At 51.3% G+C, this 15,604-nt stretch overlaps 1 pseudogene; it reads right to left on the bottom strand.

Moving 5' to 3' along the window:
• Positions 1–13,920: 13,920 nt before the first annotated feature.
• Positions 13,921–15,151, bottom strand: LOC138422801 (large ribosomal subunit protein eL39-like; annotated as a pseudogene).
• Positions 15,152–15,604: the final 453 nt, after the last annotated feature.

The following is a 15,604-nucleotide window of genomic DNA, read 5'->3' as shown; positions in this document are numbered from 1 at the left end:
AGGCTTCTCTGTCCATGGGATTCTCCAGGCAAGAATACTGGAGCGGGTTGCCATTCCCTTCTCCAGGGGAATCTTCCTGACCCAGGGATCGAACCTAGGTCTCCTGCATTGCAGGCAGATTCCTTACCATCTGAACCATCGGGGAAGCCCAATTTTTATTTATTTACTTGTGCTTTTAAAAAATATAGTTTATTTTTTAAAAATATTTATTTCATATGTTTAATATTTGTTTTAAAAATATTTATTTGGCTGCGCTGAGTCTTAGTTGAGGCATACAGGATCGTTAGTTGCGACATGTGGGATCTAGTTCCATGACCAGGGATGGAACCCAGGCCCCCTGCATTGGGAGTGCGAAGTCTTATCCACTGGACCACCAGGGAAGTCCTAAGGGCCATTTTTAAAAAAAATATTTATTTCTTTATTTTCGACTGCATTGGGTATTAGTTGCAGTATTTGTGATCTTTCAGTGCTACTTGAGGGCTCTTCATTGTGTCATGAAGGTTTCTCTCTAGTTGAAGCCTGTGGGCTTAGTTGCCCTGCAGCATGTGGGATCTTCCCGGACCAGGGATTGGACCTTTGTTGCCTGCATTGGAAATCGAATTCTAAACCCCTGGACCACCAGGGAAGTCCCAGGGATGCATTTTAAAGAAACTCCTCGGGGTATCCTAATATGCAGGCAGAGGCAGATGAATCACATAACAGGTTTTATAACTGGATGACACAGATGTGATTTTGTATTTCCTTTTTTTTAAAAAAAAATGGAGACATAAATTAAAATGCACATCTATGAATTTTTGACCTGTGTAAACACCCACATAACCACAATCCAGACAAGATATTGAACATCTCCAGTCCATGGCATGCTTCCCAGGTGGCTCAGTGGTAAAGAATCTGCCAGTCAGTGGAGGAGATGTGGAGACTCGGTTTCAATCCCTAGGTGATAAAGATCCCCTGGAATAGGAGATGGCAACCTGCTCCAGCACTCTTGCCTGGAGAATCCCATGGATAGAGGAGCCTGGCGGGCTACAGCCCATGGGGTCGCAAAGAGTAGGACACAGCTGAGCACGCGTGCACACGTGACCAGCCATGGCAACCCCCCGAAAGCCCCTGCGTCACTGTTTCAGTCCACAGGGAGACCTACCCTTCTGACTTCTACCAGCAGCTGTTGGTTTGGCCTCTCCTTGAACTCTGGACCAAGTGGAATCACAGCGGCTTTGTGTCTGGCCCCTTTCACTCCGTGATGCACCACCTGTGAGATTCACCTGTGCAGTAGGGTACGTCATTTGTTTCTTTTCCACTGCTGACAAGTATTCAGTTGTGTGAACACGCCACAGTTTATTTACCCATTGTACTGTTGATCGACATTTGGGTGGTTTCCAGCCTTTAGCCCCTGCAATCTGAGCTGCTGTTTAACATTCTGATACAGATGTTTTTGTGTCTGTGTCCTGATTTAAATGATATTTTATTCTTTTCCTCCTTCACCGTGTTGTTTGTTGTTGTTCACTCACTAAGTTGTGTCTGAGTCTTTGCAACACGACAGGACACAACTAACCCCAAATCTAATTTTTGGTGATAAATTGGTTTGCGCTAGCGAAAAAGAAAGCTAGAATACTATGTGGCCACATTCCTCCAGCAGTAGAAAGGGCTGAGCTGTAGCAGAGCAGGGCAGAAAGCAGAGCTGAGTCCAAGGTACATGGGGTTTCTGCATGTCTCCTAGCTTCTTTCCTGAAATCTTTGTATTTTCAATGACACCAAGATCCTGGGATACTTCCTCCAAACTGCTATACCTTAAAACATTCCAGATGATGCTAATATCAACATTAGTTTGATTCTCAGCTCTTATGCCGCTTCTGGCGTTTTCCAGGCATGGAATGATCACGTCCTGGCTGCGTGCTCAGTCGTGTCTGACTCTTTGCGGACTGTAGCCCACCAGGCTCCTCTGTCCATGGGACTTCCCAGGCAGGTATAATGGAGTGGGTTGTCATTTCCTCCTCCAGGGGCATCCTGGTTGAGAGGCAGCTAAAAGCACGCTTTCTTGCAGAGAACGTAGCTGTCATGATGTTCTCAATTCTCAGTCCTGGCAGCTACCTTGACAGCCACCTTTTATGTTAATAATCCTTTGCACCCGGATGATTTCAACACCTCAGTCAGTATGGACATAGTAGGTCTTCAACACGTTTGTTGATGGAATGTCAACGTGCCGCAAGCTTAGGCAGAGAGCGGTGGGTTCAGCATCTGAGCCACAGCATTGGCCCCTTTGCCTGAGGCACGATGGCTTCTCTGGGTCCACTTGGACCTTGACTTCAGCTGGAACCAGCTTAAGAGGGCAGAATCCAAATGGCCCTGATGCCAGATTCTAGGAACCAGGGCTCTGTGTTCATCCCATCTTTGTCATCTGTGCTTTCAAAGGCCTCAACTCTAGGAACTCTGAAGTTTGTGGCCATCATATGACTTCTATTTTGAGGCATACCTTCACTTATCAAGGATTTATTAGGCCTCTTGAGAACTCAGAACATTGAATAATTTTTGTTTTTTTGTTCCACAACAATGTTTATTGTCACAACGTCAACATTTATTGTCACAATGTCCCTCAAACCCCAGAAATCCAGGAAATAGCATGTGGGCCTCTGGGGGCTTGTGCAGAAAAATCTTCTTCCTCTCATTCTGATTCACCCTTCATCTCCTTTGGCTTTTTCTCCATCAAAGTTCAGTAAATACATGAATTAAAACTCAGAAAGCAGTCTTTCTGAAAGAGTGATGTCTGTCCACAGACAGTTTGGTTTTGGATGAAATAAGCATCACATGTAAATAAAGGGTGTGTATCGATCTTGCTTCATCTCCTCTTAGCCTTTCCTGATAAACATGGCACTTGAAGCAGAGAGATTCAAGTAAACAGTAAACAGTAGGTTCATTTGTCACAGATGGCTCTTCCACGCTTGGTGCTCCATGTTAGAATCTCAAGGCTGATGCTTTTTTAAAAAAATATTTTTATTTATTTATTTGGATGTGACAGGTCTTAGTTGTGGTACTCGGGGATCTTTAGTTGTGGCATGAGAACTCAGCTGTGGCATGTGGGATCTAGTTCCCAGACCAAGGATCAAATCCAGGCATTGGGAGTGTGGCGTCTTAGCCACTGGACCACCAGGGAGGTCCCAAGTCTGATGCTTTTGAACTCAGACTCATCCATATTGTTACTTCTCTCCAGTCCCAATTCCCTACTCTATGTACCAGCCCAGGTAGGCTTTTGACAACACATACCATAAAAACCAATTAACTGTATCTTAAATGAATGGGGGGAGGGCGTTCTTCTCATATAATAAAAAGTCTAGAGGGAAGTGTGGATTATAAATGGTTTGTCTGTCTTTGTGATTCTCTTGACCTTACCCTCAAAGTTGCAAAATGGACGCTGCAGCACCAACCGTCACATTCAAGTTAAAGGCAAAAAGAAAGATGCTGCACTTTCACTCTCTGTCAGGAAAATACAGACTTTCCTAGGAAGCTTCTAGCAGATTTCTGCTTATGTCTGATTGCCTAGAACTGTCTCTCAGATGCCTCTAGCTGCCATGGGGAGAAGGGGCTTGGGAAAGCAAGTGGAGGGCGGCACAGGTGAAGGAGATTGGAAACAACTGTTTATCCCCCAGCATCTGCCGCTTCTTGTCTCTACCCCACCTCCCACACGTCACTGCTGGAACCTTTATGTCTTTCCTGTTTGAGAGAATGGCGAGCCCTCGGCAGTTGCCTCTAATTATCTCCCGTGTCCGTTCTTCATATCATCCACTCTGCTCCAGGAACCCTGGCCAACTTTCTGTCCTCAAAGAAAGGCTCCCCTGCTTCTTTGGATTCGCTTGTCTCTCTGCCCAAGATCCTGTGTCCCACCTCCACTTCCATCATGCATGAGTGGTTTCTTTACAAGCTTCAAGACTTGGCTTAAATTTCACTTTTTCAGCATGGCCTTCCCAGACCAAAGTCTGCCCTTTCGCTAACCCTCATCTCTACGTGAAATCATCCATGTATTTGTATGATTTGCCTTATCATTTCTCTCCTCACGAGACTTAGGGAGAGCAGGACTTTCTATTCGAGCAGTATGTCTCTCCATGCAAACCACAGTGCCCCAAAATATTTGCTGAATGAATAAATGAAAAGGTGGAGGGAAAAAGTGTTGATAGTCTCAGAACTGTTGGCAGATAACTGGCAAGTGGAGACTATGGTTCAGAAAAAACCAGACCTTCAAATGAGAGCACTTTTGTTAGGAGTAAAATGCGTGTACACAAACACACACACACGCACACACTCCAAAATAAAACAAAAAAGCAGAGGGATTTTGAGTCATAATAAAGGCACCTTCGTACTCGCTGTCAGCATTTTTGCTTCACTCCTGCCTTGAGGACCACAAGGGGGATGACAGGTAGCATCCATGGGCAGATAAACAGAACGAATCATTTGCAGCACTCTCTTATTTTTAGGCCCCAATGCATTTCTTTGCACGTGGCCCCAGCGTTGCTCGCTTGTGCTAATTGGACCACGGCATGGAGGGACCGGGCTTTATTTCATGCAAAATGCACGTGGGGCACCTTTGTTTGAAAAAAGCTTGCCTGAAAACCACCCAGGCCAGGCTTAGCAGGGTCTCAAGGCAGGAGTGGTTCCTGGCCCACGAAGACCAGTGTAGCTGCCCCGGCTTCCACCTGCAACCTGCTGTCTGATGCCCCCCTTCTAAGGGATCGTCTGCACGCAGAGGTCATTCCCAGTAAACTTTAACCCCTCGAGGCCTGGACCACGTCTATCATCTTTGCCACCCTGGTGTCTGGCACCGAGTGGGTGCTTAGTGAATGCTGGTTGTCTTCCTGTTAAAACCTCATTTTCTTCCTGCCTTTGAAATTCTCTGCCCCTCCAGTAACCCCACACCCCACTGGAAGCTCTGGTTAGCACAGTGTCTGTGGCTCTGCCCCTTGGCACCCAGCTTGCCGAAACTCTGCAGAAACAGACCCTTGGGGGCAGCTCTCAGGATACTGGATTCAGGGACTTCCCTGGGGGTCCAGTGGCTAGGATTCCACACCCCCAGTACAGAGGGCCTGGGTTCGATCCTGGTTGGGGAACTAAAATCCCACATGCCACCCGGCGTGGCCAAAAAAAAAAAAAGTGATTGAACTTGCACTATCGCATATTAAACAATATTAAAAAAAAGAAAAAAAGAATGCTGGGTGCAAGCCCCTGGTCCCATGAACACAGAGCAAAGGGGGCTGGAGCTTTTTGCAAAAGGGGGTTAGAAAGAAGCCTGGGATGTCTCCCTCAGCCCCTGCTTTGGCCTCTGAAAAGTTCTCGGTTTGAGAACATCAGTGAAGGGAGACGTAAGAGAAGCAAGTGGGCAGAGAGGGGAGCAGGGATCAGGGTCTGCTGTGTGGCGTCACATCCCTTCGAGGGCCTCTGTGGGTGGGACTCCCGGACCGTTCTTTAATCTCCTTCCTTCCTGGACAACCTCTGCTGGCCGTGACATCCTCTTCCCTGTGGACAAGGCTCAGCTCCTCGTCCAGTTGCTGGGTCCCCTCTGGTCCAGCCAACTTTGCCACCTGACTCTGCTCCGGCCCCAACGTTTGGGGGGCATCCAGGGAGGGGGACCTGGGGCACTGAACAGTCACAGCTGGGGCAGAGCTGACTTTTCTGCATGTCTGGGTGGCCCCGGGGGATGTCCAGGGGAGGGGGCTATAGCCAGGCAGGGAGTGGGCGGGGCTGGGACAGCATCTCTCCTTCCAAGGACGAGAGGGACAGGAAGGGGGGACACCTGGGCCTTGCCCGGAGCCCACGGAGGAGGCTCAGGGCTCTTTTCTCCAGCAATGGCCCTCCTGAGAAGCAGAGGAAGGAATCTGAATAAAAAGGAGCCGCAAGGAGAGAGTTGCCCACACCCCTCCCCCCCACCATCAGTGTTTCCAGGCGACACGCGGTTTGTCGCGGTTGCTGTCATACAAACCCTCTTCCCGTAAGACGGCGGGTCCCATGGGGAGAAGGGGTGAAGTGGAATATTTTATCAGCCGTGTACATATGTAACCAGAAGTGGGGCTGAAAAGCAAAAGCTCATTTCCCTGAATAGGGGGAGGGGGGCGGGGGTGGAGAGGGCTGGCGGGGTGGCTGGAAGGGACTTATCTGCAAGAGGTCAACAACCAGAACACAGATGCGACCGTGGTTTTCACTCTCCTCATTGTCAGCTCGGAAAACCTTACCACTGTGGGCTGTTCTCAGGGCGAAGTTTAAAAGGCATCTTGTTTTTGTATTAAAAATAAGAATCTGATATAGATAGAAAAGGTGAAAGAAAAAAAAAAAGAGTAAGAAATATTTGAAAACTGAGCCGCGACAGGAGAACAATTCTCTGGGAGAGAACGGAGTCGGGTTTCCTGTTCACCGGCCACTTCTTACCCGTGGTTTGACAATAGCTTTGTTCCTGTAGGGAGCAAGCTCTAAGTGCTGGCTTCTTGGCGGTTGATGGTCCAAGTTCATCCTGAGCACCAGTGGGTCAGTGTGGTGCTTGGATGCAGAAAATCGGGCATCCTTTGGGGGTCAGAGGAGGCAGGAGGTTGTCTGGGTACACGGAGTGGAAGGTACAATCCTTCCTCTGCTCCGAAAAAAGGGCAGCTTCTCTCCCCTGCCTTGGTGAGTGCCATCATTCAAGAGTCTAAAGAACTAGGCGGGGAAAATTAAATAATGTCTTGAAATACTTGCTTTGCCCAAGGATTTAGCGTGAAAGTAACCAACCTCACAAAGAGTTACCAGCCCCTCTGTTCGGGGTAAGTGACCACTCGCACAGCGTGTCATGAAGGAGACTGGTTTACTTTATAGCTCAGTTATTTGTGCTAGTTGGGGACATGGAGCGGGAGAGGGCAGAGATCCACAAGCTGGCTGGGAGGCAGGAATGAAGCGTCCTTCTGAGGACCAGTCGTGTGGCCATTTCTAAAGAACAGAGCAGAGACATGATCAGATGGGCAGACAGCACAGCCTCCAACAGCTCTGCCCCGACTCAGGCTGGGGTCCGGCTGCCAGCTCATCCAGAAGTTTGTGAGATTATTAAAGTTAAGTGAGGAGGGATGGAGAGTGAGCATGAGAGAGAGACAGGGAGAGAGAGGGAGAGAGAGGTGAGAAACACAAGAACCCATCTGGGCAATGCATCACATTGAAATTGCCCCGCATTAAAAATTCACCAGCCAGTGAATTTTCAAGGGATTTGTAGTAATTAGATGACAAAATGCTGGCAAATCTCAGGCTTGCCAAAGATGTTACTCAGGGGTCAAAGACTCGACACTTTCGGCTGGGTAATTTGTAAGTGTCAATCACTCGCTGCCATCAGAGAGAAGGGAGCGATCTAACGGCTGCATTCTAACTAAGTGGAGGCACGAGCCTTCAGCCAGCCGTCTGCCAGCAAACCCCAAGACCCCGTGGCCGCTCCGGCTCTGGCGCAGACAGCGGCTGCAGCCCCGCCCGGAGCCCCTCTGGTCAACTCAACTTTCCAACTTCTTGTCTGATTGTATTCCCGTTTGTCACTTTCAGAAAGCAGCTTGCCAAGAGTTGGATGGCCATCCCTCCTTCACGGAGGGGAAAAGGTCCTGTGGCTGGCTGCCGCTGGAGGGCGAAACAACAGGGGGCTCTCTGTGCCTGGGCGGGCACCAGGGCCTCAGTCTTCTCATCTGTGAAGTGGGGGTAAGACTCGCCTGGCAGAGCCGTCCCGACTGAAGGAGAAAGAACCTACTGGCTACTTGCAGAACCTGATTCCTTTGCTGGGTAATCCGTACGCCGTTGTCCCAGGTGATGTGCTGGGCTCTGAGGACTTACCAGCGGCCTAGAGGACACATCTGCTCTCCGGGAACATTCTAGATGATAGGGAGGAGGGACGAATAATAAATCATCAAAAAGGATGTCTGAGGGTGCTAAATGCTAGGAAGAAAATGAAACAGAGTCAGAGCATAGAGCGGGTTGGGTAGTGGTGCTACTTTATACAGTGGAAGGAAAGGCCTCCTGAAGGAAGCGAGGGCAGGGAATGCTCACTGGAGGGGCTGCAAAGCGAAGCCCCAAGGCCCCAGCTGGATGATTCTGTTCTGAGAAATATCACAAGGCTGGAGACTGGGACAATGGCAAGGATATGGCGGGGCTAGACTCCTGAAGACTTTGATGCTTCGAGGTTCCATGAGGCCAGCCTCAGTGCAACTGAGCTCAGACAGTCTCTGGTTAAATCTGATTGCAGTTTGAACAGGGAGTAACAGTGTTTGGAGATGCCGTCCATGGCTGGCGGGCCTGGGCCAACACTTGCTGGGGGATCTCATTTCAGCTGCTCCAGCTGATTGAAAGTGAGTTGCAAAGGGGCCCAGTGAGCCGGAAGGTAAGCTGATGCTGTCAGGATTGTGGCTGGCCTGAAACTCCCTGGACCCAAGATGTGGGACCCTTTTCAAGATAATGGGCCCAGAAAGACCCCTCTCTCCCTCACTGCTCCCACCCATCAGGGTATTTTTTGAAAAGGGCACTGACCATGGAGTCAGACAGACCCTGGGCTCTGAAGGCTGACTCTGCTGTGTCTGAATTGTGTAATCCTGGGAAAGGTACTCCATGTGTCTCAGAGCCTCAGTTTCTGCATCTGGACAATGGGTACATGACCTCCACTCACATGGTACAGATGGACATTATTCATAAAAATCTGGCTCAGGGGAGGTTCTCAATAGATGTGCTTTTGACTCCAATACAACTCTGATACACAAAATGATCAGACTCTGGTGGGCCACCTAAAGAGTATCTCTATGAGCAAAAGAAGTCTACAGCTGAACCACACTTAGGGGGATGAACTAGGGGACAAACCTCTGCTTTCAAAGAGCTGGAACAGGGTGTCTTTGTATGGTTTGCTGCCTGGTTGGCAAAATAAATGTCCAAAGCGGAATCTATAGGCTGGGAATATTTATGTATTTGGCAAATACTCATAGTGGGTCCGAGGGGCCGCGGCCAGTGTCTGTAAATCACTTTCTCCCTTGAGCTCTTCCTGGTGATTTCACATTTGTTGTTGTTGGGGGCAGGGCACCGTGCTGGGCGTATTTATTTCTTCACCCTCCTCCTTACCCAGGCCGGGGTCTCCATCCCATCGAGCCTTCGCCGCAGGTTTAACTGGGCTGTGAAACTGCTCAAGGGGAAAATGAGAAACTACCCAGTGTTTCATGGGAGGCAGTGGGCTGGGCTTCCCGAGCCCCGATGGCCGACCCTCACCCTGCCCCCTCCCCAGGAGTGAGGGAGAAACTGGAAGCCCTGGGACCAGGAGGCAGGTGTCCCGGGCACCCACCGCCTTCACCCAGCGCTCCCCTGCAGCTTGGAGGCCTGGAGAGTCACTTGAGATGCAAATGAAAACCAGCAGCAGCAGCTATTCCCCAGGGCCCCACGTGAATATCGCCCGCCTTTGCATTTTCGACTGGGGAATTGGAAGCTGACCCGGCAGCTCCTTAAGAATCAATGGGACCGACCATAAAGTGAACAACGCTGATCGCCCCCGACAGTGCGGCTGTTTACTGAGCACATACTGCAGGCCGGTCGTCACGAGGCCCCGGGGATGGTGGGTGACTGTTGCCTCAGCGAGTCGGCCCCGAGCCCGTGTGAAAGCGTTCCGCCTGTCCACTTCTGGTGTCCTCTCCTTGCTTTGGTCTCCAGCCCTTCCCTCTGCCTGATCTTATATTACAGGCCTTTCAGGGATGGACCCAGACTTTGTGATGAAGGCATCTGACCTCTTCACCTCCTTGGGTCACAGAGGCTGTGGTCTGTAAACCACCGGTTTGTTGTCCTGAATCAGAGAAACAGCCTCAATCAGAGTGGTGGGCAGGGGCCCAGAGGACGCTGGAAATGTGTCCTGGTTGCTGTCTGGGCAGCAGAGGCAGCGGCTTGTGCAGGGCACACAGATTTCTGAAGCCAAAGCTAAGCTCTGGACGACGCAGAGTATGTGTGCCTGGCTTCCCTGTCCTTTGCACACTGGATGCACAGACACACACACACCTCATCAGAACTGGGAAGATCACCAGTGTCCCCAGGGGATCCCCCTGCTCAGCAGTCTCAGCTGCCACAGTCCGAACCGTCAGCTCCTGCCCAGCCCATGGGGCCCGAGGGAGGCTGTCTGCCCCTCCTCTCCGTGGACCCTGGGACCTGGCCTGGGGAAAGTGCCAGTCAACCTTCTCTCTCAAAGCCCTTGGCTAGTGGTCTGGGGCTTGTGGATGAATGTCAAGAAGACCCGGCAGGAAGACTCCAGCCTCTAAGGAGCCAGGAGATTCCAGGGATGTCTCTGACATAGCCCCGAGCCTCAGTTTTCCCATCTGCAAAATGGAGGGAAAGAGCAGTGCCCGTGGGCTGCAGAGCTGTGGTGAGGATTCAGTCATTGATCACTAGACTGAACTGTTTCATTGAATCCCCAGGTCCAGGACTGAGCTCTTAAAGAAAGACGGCTGAGTCATTAGGACTCAGACCTCAGCCCTGAGACTCTGTCATGGGTGTGCCCAGGAGGCTCAGGGTCTTCCAATGTGGGCTGCAAATCACTCAAGTCCTTACTCTGGGTTGACCACCATCCCTGGCAGAACTGACTGCCTTTGGAGACAGAGCGCAGGTTCTCGATGGGAGTCTGAATACCGATGATGCCCCCACACCCATGGTGAAGAGAGGGCAGGAGGGCAGGTGCTGCTTCTTGAACAGATTGCATCCTAACAGTTAGGGACTGTGGCACCAAGGTGGCAGGACCCCAGAGAAGTGAAGGATGTAGTCTCTGCAGGCCTCCATGAGCTCTGTTTAAAAGTTCAAGCACTCGGGCTTCTCTGGTGGTCCAGTGGCTAAGACTGTGTGTGCGAAGTCACTCCAGTCCTGTCCAGCTGTTTGGGACCCTATGGATCGTGTAGCACGCCAGGCTCCTCTGCCCCAGGCAAGAACACTGGAGTGGATTGCCATGCCCTCCTCCAGGGGATCCTCCCGATCTGGGGATCTTCCCGATCCAAGAATCGAACCTGCATCTGTTGCGTCTCCTGCCTTTGCAGGCAGGTTCTTTACCACTAGCACCATCTGGGAAGCCCCAGTGGCTAAGACTGTGCTCCCAATGCAAGGAGCCTGGGTTTGATCCCTGGTCGGGGAATTAGATCCTGCATGCCACAGCTAAAGATCTTGCATGCCACAACTAAGACCTGGAGCAGCCAAATATATATATATATATATATATATATATATATATATATATATATGTATGTATGTATATAAAATCTAAACACTCCAGGTACAAGAGGAAAAGGGACGGGCTCTGGCTGCCATCAGCCTGGCTGGAGGGAAGATTCCAGCTAACAAGAACAAGCAGGAAGGGAGGCTCAGAGCCTCACCAAGGCTTTCTCAGACGGGCGGGGCTGTGTTCCCACATTTGAGAGACAGCAGGCAGAGGCAGGCACGGAGGATCAGGGCTGGGTGGGGAGCAGCACATCTTGGAGTCGGCCGCCTGCTTCCAACTCTGGCTCACCTTGGAGCTGTGTGGTCTTGGGCACGGCAGTTAACCTCTCTGGGTTTCTGATTCCTCAACTGGAGGTGAGGATGGTGATCATGGTGCCCATCTTGTGAGGGGGTGAAGGATTAAGTAAATAGATCCATTGTTAGGGCAGTGGTGCTGATGGTCATTTAGCATGGTGGATGAGCCAAGACCACAGTAGGGGAGGTCGAGGGAAGGAAAGAAGGATCTCCCAAGGCCCACCATGTGCCAGGGGCTTTATGCCTCTTTCAGCCTACAAATGGGGTCAGCGCTCAGAGAGGTTCAGTGTCCAGCCTGAGTCACACAGCGGGGTGATCACCCACCAAGGCTCGCTCACTGACTCCTCCAAGGTGGGTGCTCCTGTCATCCCCATTTTACAGAAGAGGAGACTGAGGCACAAAAAGACCAGGCCATCTGGCCCCGAGGTCACAGAGTTCATTGTAAGCTGGCGAGCTGGGGTCCAGCCAGCAGTCTGGCCCTTCCCACTCAGTTGTGCCTGATTCAGATTCACAGACCTCGGGCTGTGGGGAGGGTGGGTGAGCCGGGTGCTCATGGGATGTGCCCACAGCTCTCAGGACCAGGCCTTCCTCACTTGGTGCTGAGTCTCAGTTTTCCCAAGACGGTCTGCCCCTGGCAACATGTCTCTCCTGGGATCTCCGGTTGGTTCCCGTGACCATGGTCAGGACATCCCCAAGAGACGTTGACCTGGCTCTCATTCAGGGTCCCACACCCTCCATTCCTGGCAGCCACCCTCAATGATGGCAGCGTGGGTGCCATCATCTTCAAAAGACCCCATCCCCTCTCCCCAGCCCTTTCACGTGCTCTGGGTCCAGGGTCCAGGACCTGCCCCCAGCTCCCCCCGGGTGCTGGCTGCTGTGTAAGGGGATCCCTTACTCCCCAAGCCATCTGGCAGCCCCGTGAAGGTGTGAGCGGCCACGCGTGGACCATCTTACCGTCTGCTGTCCTGCCGTCAGGTTTCCCGATTCTGGTCACATCGTGACCACACCTGCCTGCCGCCTGCACTCTCCTTCCCTGGGCCCTGGTTTGGGGTGAAAGCCTTGCTTATTAGTCAATCTGGAGCCCACTTACTGTGAATTACCAGGCCTGATTGATATTCATGAGTGGATACGTCTGAAACCTCAGCTGCCACATGACTCTGCCTTGGGGAGGCGGCTGCTCTGAGGATACGGGGACCTGAGCTGCCCCACACGCAGCAGGGCCCCCGACTCACAGCTGTCCATCCCCGGCCATGGACGGACTGGGAGTGAAGCAGGGCTTTCCAGTCTGGATGGTGGCAGAGAGGAGGGCCTGGGCAGACGGTGGGGAGTAGCCAGATGGTTTCCAGACCCTAGGAAGTTCAAGTCTGGCCTCTCCAAGCAGGAACCAGGTGGAACCACTTTGCAACACTCCCTCTCTCCCCTCACTGCCCCCCACCCAGATTACCAGCTTCCAAAGGCCAGGGCAGGTGACCTAGGGATTGGACAGGAGCCAGGCTGCAGAGGCTAAACCCCAAACTCCGATTTTCAAATTGAAATGTTTCCCAGAGAAAACGGGCTTTGAACGGACTGAGTCTTGGGAACCGGAATGAACTGGATCTGGGTGGTGAAAGAACCTGGGGGCTTTTTAAAAAATGGGGGGATGGGAACCATGTCTCACACGTAGGATGAGACACTGTGGGGAAGGGTCGGCTCCCCTTTGAGGAGGATTGGGATTGAGCCTCCCCCACTTGGAGGGAATCTCCCAGTGACCCCAGGCAGTGCTGGGGCCCACCCAGCTGTGAGATCAGAGGGCAAAGAGCACAGACCCTTCTGGCAGGAGGCTATAAACTTGCTGGTCCACTGACACCTGGGGGCTTGATGAGCTCCATCTGGGTCCCTTGGCAGCACAAACGCTCCTGAAGTGAGAAGATACATCAAGGAGGCCAGACTCACCTGCCTGGCTAGAACTTTCCTGATTTTAGCAATTTAAAGAGTCTCTGAATGGCCTGCTTCTCCAGAGGCTGGACTAGGGACGACCTTTTTTTTTTTTTTCAAACATGAAAACGGGTATTTATTATAGAACAATTTTTAAAGATTAATTAAAGGCTTTAAACAAAAAACAAGCAAAAACATAATTCCACACACTGACATTGACTTGGTAGCATGGAAATACTTCAGCCCGAACAGGCATGTTCGTCTTTGATGAATTTACACATAATAAATTCTCATGACATGATTCCAAAATATATGTATGAACCGACATGACATGATTATAAACATAAGTGAATTTAAACCCTGGTATTAGTTTACATGAGTTCAATTTAAGGTCAGTGACTTGGTGGGAACCCCACACTTGCGGACAAGCTCTTGAAGGCTTCCTTTTTTTTTTTTTCAACAAAAGCTCTCACATGTTTATCACTAAGCCAAAGCCCTCATTGAGCAACACCGACGAGAGAAACAGCCTTCCCATCTGTCCCATAAGACACACGTGCCTGTTCAGACAGTAGTGACGTTCTCTCTACTGTGATGTGATCAGACACAAGTGACCTGGACACCACATATGTGGGTGTCACTTCCTATGCGAGGCTCCTTATAACCCAGCCTGGTTCTTCTCCAATGTCTTCTCTTGGGGTCGTACCTGATTTTATTACCAGTTTTCATTCAAATCCACTGGAGAATGGGATGATTCTGCTTTTGTTTCCTGGCCAGGAATCGCCTGAAAGTCTTGTGAGAAGACATGGTGAGGACCACATTCAGCCACACATAGGATGGCCGGGGGGCTTCCCAGGGGGCCAAGTGGTAACGAATCCACCTCCCGACACAGGCGATCCTGGTCCGATCCTTGGGTTGGGAAGATCCCCTGGAGGAGGAAATGGCAACCCACTCCAGTATTCTTGCCTGGAGAATCTCATGGACAGAGAGGAGCTTGGTGGGCTACAGTCCACGGGGTCGCAAATATCGGACTCAACTGAGCGATTGAGCGCAGCGTGGCGGAGACGAGAAGACAGCTTCCTTGAGTCAGCCTCCATCTGCTTTAAAACCGTGGATTTTGGGGTTTGTCACAACAAGAGGACATACACTCTAACTGCTACACCGTGTGTCTGCAAGGTCACCACAGCTGGCTATATTCCTAGCTGGCTCCTGTTCTTCAGTTGAGCACCAGGAGAAGCTGGCTAAGCATCTCAGGGTATACAGAAGGTCTCGCAGCTCAAAACTGTTGCGGTGACATGTTTATTCCACAAGGGCTGGGCGTAGAACTCGAGAGTAGAAATCCTGGAGCGGGAGGAGCCCCACATCCTAGCTCCTCTGGGGAGCGCAGTTGGAGAATCAGTAGAGGAACCAGTGTTTTGGGCTATGTCTTCTCAAGCGTCCTTCCTTCTCCCAAGCAGTCAAAACTTTGACTGTGGGGCGGTGGCCAGTGTAGATGCCTGGAGGGAAGGAGACCTGCCTTGTTCCAGCACCTTTCTGGAGTATTAGGGGTGGGAGGCTCCCTTCAGTCCTCAAGCCTGTTTCCTTACCTGCCTCGTCTCAGATGAGACTCAGCCCTGTGTTGTGGGGTGACACCCAGATGTGCAAGGTGGTGGAAGCATTGTGGCCTGGAATCTTTTCAGGGGACCAGGAGAAGGGAAGGGCTCCTGACAGTTCCCAGGGAAGGAAGGAGCAGCTGCCATCCAGAAATCTGCACGACCACAGAGAAATGTTTGCTGTTGGCCTGAGCCCAAGGATGGGGCACTGCAGCCCCAGAGGATCGTTTTCATGAAAGCTGCAATTAAGGGGAAATGGGGTCTATTAAGGAAGCTGGAGGGGATGTAGCCCTGGCTTCTGGCGATGCTCTAATTAGATCGCAAGGCCTCTCTTATTTTGTTGCTGAGCCAGAAGGTCCTGGGCTTGGGGCTTGTGCTGGGTGGTGGGTGATGGCGAGAGTGTGCCCGGGCTCGGGGAGCACGTCTGCTCCTAGGGGACTGGGGGTAACGACAGTGCCTGCTTGTCTAGGGCTTGCCACGTGGCAGGGATCACACTGTACCCGTTTGATCCTCTCAACCTCGGGAGTCGTAGGGCTGTCGTCCTCAGTTCATGGATGAGAAGACTGAGGTTCAGAGAGGTCGAGGAGCAAGCTCAAGGTTGTGCTGTA

Source organism: Ovis canadensis, chromosome 17 (genome assembly GCF_042477335.2).
Source record: "Ovis canadensis isolate MfBH-ARS-UI-01 breed Bighorn chromosome 17, ARS-UI_OviCan_v2, whole genome shotgun sequence".
Classification (NCBI taxonomy): Eukaryota; Metazoa; Chordata; class Mammalia; order Artiodactyla; family Bovidae; genus Ovis; species Ovis canadensis.
This window is presented reverse-complemented; position numbering and strand designations above follow the sequence as displayed.